This window comes from Xenopus laevis, chromosome 7S (assembly GCF_017654675.1).
Source record: "Xenopus laevis strain J_2021 chromosome 7S, Xenopus_laevis_v10.1, whole genome shotgun sequence".
Lineage (NCBI taxonomy): Eukaryota > Metazoa > Chordata > Amphibia > Anura > Pipidae > Xenopus > Xenopus laevis.
In genome coordinates this window covers 18,313,210-18,319,209 of record NC_054384.1, presented here as the reverse complement: position 1 = coordinate 18,319,209, position 6,000 = coordinate 18,313,210, and positions in this window count along the sequence as shown.

The window sequence follows — 6,000 nt, the reverse complement described above, 5'->3', positions numbered from 1 at the left end:
TTTTTTATATTCAATTTTGAAATCTGACATGGGGCTAGACATTTTGTCAATTTCCCAGCTGCCCAAGTCATGTGACTTGTGCTCTGTTAAACTTCAATCAATCACTTTTTACTGCTATACTGCAAGTTGGAGTGATCTCACCCCCCTCCCTTTTCCCCCCCAGCAGCCAAACAAAAGAACAATGGGAAGGTAACCAGATAACAGCTCCTAACACAAGATAACAGCTGCCTGGTAGATCTAAGAACAACACTCAATAGTAAAAACCCATGTCCCACTGAGACACATTCAGTTACATTGAGAAGGAAAAACAGCAGCCTGCCAGAAAGCATTTCTCTCCTAAAGTGCAGGCACAAGTCACATGACCAGGGGCAGCTGGGAAATTGACAAAATGTCTAGCCCCATGTCAGATTTCAAAATTGAATATAAAAAAAATCTGTTTGCTCTTTTGAGAAATGGATTTCAGTGCAGAATTCTGCTGGAGTAGCACTATTAACTGATGCGTTTTGAAAAAAACATGTTTTCCGATGACAGGATCCCTTTAAGTGCCTAATGCACAAAACGCATAAGGCTATGTAGTTTCCTTTAACTGCCTAATACTGTATAAAGTCTTCAGTTCTTTTTATCAAGCTGGTCTGTGGCATCTGTGAGTCCCTGATGTTTCTCCATGATATGACCCCTAGAATGTTGCATTGCTTTGTTACAGGCAAATGACCTTCCACCTAAACTCTATTGCCTGGTGTTTACTAGGGAGGACTAGTAGTAATTATTGTACATATCAAAACCCACTAGGTTTACCATCACAAATATTGTGTTGGTTCTAACCATAACAGGTGTGGATTTATTGTGCACACCAAGGGGCACATTTACCTAGGGTCGAATATCGAGGGTTAATTAACCCTCGATATTCGACTGTCGAAGTAAAATCCTTCGAGTTCGAATATCGAAGTCGAAGGATTTTGCACTATTCCTACAATCGAAGGAATAATAGTTCGATCGAACGATTCAAAGGATTTTAATTCATCAATCGAAGGATATTCCTTTGATCAGGAAATTGTAAGGAAGCCTATAGGGACCTTCCCCATAGGCTAACATTGGCCTCGGTAGGTTTTAGGTGGCGAACTAGGGGGTAGAGACAGTACTTCGACTATCGAATGGTCGAATAGTCAAACGATTTTTAGTTCGAATCCATCGATTCGAAGTCGTAGTCGAAGTAGCCATATTCGACCATTCGAAATTCGAACTATTTTTCCTCTATTCCTTCACTCAAACTAAGTAAATGGGCCCCCAAGTGAACATAGGCAGTGGGTTGGAGACCTACGCGTTTTGTGCCCTAACTCTCCCTGATGAAGAGAAAAAAATGCAGGCCGTGCACGCACAGAATCAAAATCAAATGGTTAGTGCCTGGTGCCCCCAAGTGCACAAAGCACTTGTGTGTTCGCAATAGTGATGGGCGAATTTCTCCCATTTTGCAGAAAAATTTGCTAATTTCCCGCAAAAAAACGGCGGAAAATCGTGAAATCAGAAAGTTCATGAAAAAAACGTGAAAATCTAACGGTTTCATGAAAGAAATCGTGAAATTCTAGCGTTTTCATGAAAAAAAATTGTGAAACTCAAAATGTTTCATCGAAAAACGTTTTCAAAAAAAAATTTGAGCAATTCGAACGTTTTCACGAAAAAAATATGCAATTTGAAAGTTTTCACAAAAAAATTGTGAAAATCTGAAATTCGCCGCAAATTTGGGCCATCACTAGTCAGCAACTTTGTCTTGGCCCATCAGGCTACCGCCAGAAATTCCAGTGGGCCCCAGAGCTGGTCAGGTCCTTTGGGCCTATGTGTTCCCAGGCCAACTCTGATTGTCAGTGAATGGGAAAATCACTCTTTATTCTGCCTGATGATATGATTCTTTTTTTATAAGAGGAACGTGTCTCCTTAAAGGGGATCTAAACCCAAAGCATCAATTAATGTAAACTTGCTCCTCTGAAAACTTTTGCAACTTAAATAAATTTTCAGCATCCGGAGGGTTAACTTTGAAGGAGCCACTCTGGTCCTTCAAAATTATTCAAAATAATTAGTTCAAAAGTTTAATTTCAACGTTGAGCAGTTAGTCTCTTATTTTTATTTATTTGCAGTTTTCAACAATTTTATCTTTTGTCTTTGATTCTACTAATTGATAAAAACGTTCATAGCCACGGCGGGAAGGCATAACCTGAAATGACATATTCGCTGTCTCTAGACTTTACTTTCTTTTTAAAAATAAAATACAACCATCCCAAAGTCCAGTGGGAGTAGAGATAAGGAGTAATGAACAACCACAAGTGCAGTGAATTGCAAGTGTAATTTGAGCTCAATCTACAATCAGGGCAGCCATCAGGGGGGGACAGGAGGGAGAGTTGTTGGAGGCTCCGAGGGTAAGTGGGGCCTGGCCACGCCGCACTTTCTTGATTAGCTAGGCCCCCCTGCTTTCTGAGAGCTGCTGACTTCGGGAAGGCAGGGCAGGAGCACAAGGGGAGGAATCTTCTGTCCATTACTTCCCCTTATTGGTCACTGAGTTTATGTCCCGGTTGAGCTGCTCAGGGATTGGATAGCTGAGGTTTGAACTTCTCCTCCAGCTCATCCAATCACCATGCAGCTTTACCAGGACTTGAAATTCTGTGAGCAATAAGGGAAGAAAATGCTGTCATTGGAAGAAGATGCAGCCACCAGTGCTCCCCTCCTTCCTTCTGTAGTTGGCAGCTCACTTACAGCAGCTGGGCCACACTAATGAAGTAAGTGCAACATGGCAGGGCCCCCTAAAGGTAACCCTTTGTGGTCCCTGTTGTGTGGTGGGGCCCTGGGCACCAAATTTTTTTTAAACTTCTGGGGGGGCAAGTTTTTTTTACATGGACGTTTAAGGGGGGCCCTGGCCACCAATTTCCTTATAACGTGGGGGGGCCTGGCCACCAATTTTTTCCCCATGTGGGGTCCTAGCCACCAATATTTTTTAAAGGGGGGCCCTGACCACAAATTTTTTTTTTTGATGGGGGGGCCCTGACCACCAATGTTTTTTTTTTTCTAGTGTGGGGTGGGGAGGGTGGACCTGTAGGTGGGGCTTGTGGAAATTTTTTCGTATGGGGCCCTGTGATTTCTTTTGGCGGCCCTGTATACAATGCAGCATTTTCCCATTTGCCCAAAGCTGAATGAGGCGCAACTCTCCCTGGCAACCTCAGTTACACTTGAATGTGTAACAGAGGTCGCCGGGAGGAGTGTAGCGCCTTATTCAGCTTTGGGCAATGAGTAAGAATGTGCATGTGCAATTTGTTAGATGCAATTGCGCTGTCAAAGAGATGTCAGTCCTATTATTCAGGGGCAATTGCGCAGTCTGATCGGTGCAGGCCAGTGTCGGACTGGCCCACAGGGATACCAGGAAAACTCCCGGTGGGCCCAGGTGTCATTGGCCCCTCTTGCTTCTAATCATTTGGCCTATTTCATGACCATTCCTTATTTCTAGGCTAAATGTAAAAAAAGAGGCTAAAAAGATGGAATAATAGATTATAGTATGTAAAGAAAAGAGACTGGGAGAATAGAGGTTGAGTGAGGAGAGGAAGAAGAATTCTACTGAGAGTGGGCTCCTGGTCTAAGGTTTATGGGTGGGCCCCTGGTGTCCCAGTCCGACGCTGGCGCAGGCTGCTGTGGGAACCCTGAAGATAAGATAACCATGAAGATTCAGGCATCGGGGTTCACCGCAAACATCTTCCGGGTCTTCGTGTCTTCCCCCGGCGCTTCGCAATTTCCTTCCATTTCGTCGCATGTGCAGTCGCAAACCAGTAAATTGCTCCAACTGCAAACACGCTGCTACTCCGGTCTCCCACTCAGGTTACTGAAGACCTGGAAGATGGCTACCGTGAACACCGATGCCTGAATCTGCGCCGAGGGGTAAGTAAAACGTTAGGGGCTTTTCACAGGGGGGGGGGAAGAAGGGTCTACGTGGGTTTTGAATTCTCCTTTAATGCTTATGTAATAGAGTAGGTGATGTCACTTAACAGACAGATGACGCAAATAACTGCATGGATCTAAAATGCAAGTTTATTTACAATTTATTGGTTATACGGTATAATATGATTTACAAACCAGTAAAGAGAACAATCCCAAACTGGACTAAGGAAATCAAACACTATTTAATGGGTCGGCTGGTGAGTCTCGGTCGCCACTGACAATAAAGCCCAAGCTCTATCATTGGCTGAAAATATTGTGATCACCCCAGTCACATGAATTGTCACTTTCCCTGTCGCCTGCCTGTGCTTTCCCAGCATGCTCTGTGAGTCAAAGAGTTGAAATTTAAGGATCCCTCCCCCCCACCCAAATAAGCTTCAGAGACTGTTGTCTCTTAGAACTGGAATATTTTCATTTTTGGCTTGAAACAATATATTTCACTAAATAAACCAGGCAAACATGAATGTGGAGTTGAGGTATAGCCTTACATTTAAAGGGGCGGCTCAGGCAGTAGCACGTGGGTATAGAGCAAATGCTGCTGTCCAATCAGTGTCCAATACAACAAGAAAGCGGCAACATCTCCTTGTATGGACCAATGGGTTGCAGTGCTAGCCCTTCCTGTGATTGGTCACCAATAAGCTCAGTTTATGGTGCAAATATGGCTCCAGTCTGGAGAAGATGTTTCTCTAGGTGGGAACGAGAGACGTTTTTCCATTGGAAGGCTGTTGATACCAAGTGCACTGCTGTTCCTCATAATAACAGAAATAGTCCCATATCTGAGCAGGTGAAAGATTCCTCTTGAGAAATCCATGGAGCGGAGGAGCAGGGCTTTTATTCACATATATATATATATATATATATATATATATATATATATATATATATATATATATATATATATATATATATTATATATATATATATATATATATATATATATATATATATTATATATATATATATATATTTCCCATTAAGAATGAAGTTCATCCCGTAGAACGCACAGTGTGGGTGTGACTGAAGTTCACCCCATGAACTAAGAAAATAGCTTGGCTTCATGAGTCAGACATGAATAACAAATAAAAGCCAATGCTGAGCTCAGCCTATAGACAAGCGATATCCCCAGAACAACATGGCCGCCTCTCGCCCAAATGTACCTAAATCACAGCCTCCTGCTGACTCATGTGGAGACCATTCATGTAATGGCCCATTCAGCAGTGGTGGGATCTTGTGGGCGGAGCACAAAGTGAGCATGTGACAATATTTCGGTGAAGGAAACAAGATCAGGCTGAAACACAACAATATACTCAGCACTATCAATGCCCATCAGGTGGCACTGGAATAAAAACCGATTTGTGCTATAAAACTATTCCAGTTAAAGCAACATTTAAAAAGAAAGTGACAGCTTCTCCAGGTCCCAACAAACGCACGAAATTCACTAAAAAAATGTGCGTATAAACATATAGATCATGGAATATACTTTCAATGCCAACACACGGGGGTTTCTTTTTTTATTAGGAACTAAAAAGTCTTTTAAAAATTCTTAAAGGAACACTTCAGTGTAAAAATATAGGCTGTGCAAAATAAAAAATGTTTCTAATATAGTTAATTAGGCAAAAATGTAATGTATAAAGGCTGGAGTGACTGGATGTGTAACATAATAGCCAGAACACTACTTCCTGCTTTTCAGCTCTCTAACTCTGAGTTAAAGTCAGTGACTTTAAGGGGGGCCACATGGGACATAACTGTTAAGTGAGTTTGTAATTGATCCTCAGCATTCAGCTCAGATTCAAAAGCAACAGTTATGACCCATGTGGCCCCCCCTCAAGTCTCTGAATGGTTACTGCCTGGTAACCAATCAGTACAAAAACCAAGAGAGCTGAAAAGCAGGAAGTAGTGTTCTGGCTATTATGTTACACATCCAGTCACTCCAGTCTTTATAAATTACATTTTTTAAAACATTTTTTATTTTGCACAGCCTATTTATTTACCCAGTTTTTATTTTTATACTGAACTGTTCCTTTAAAGGGG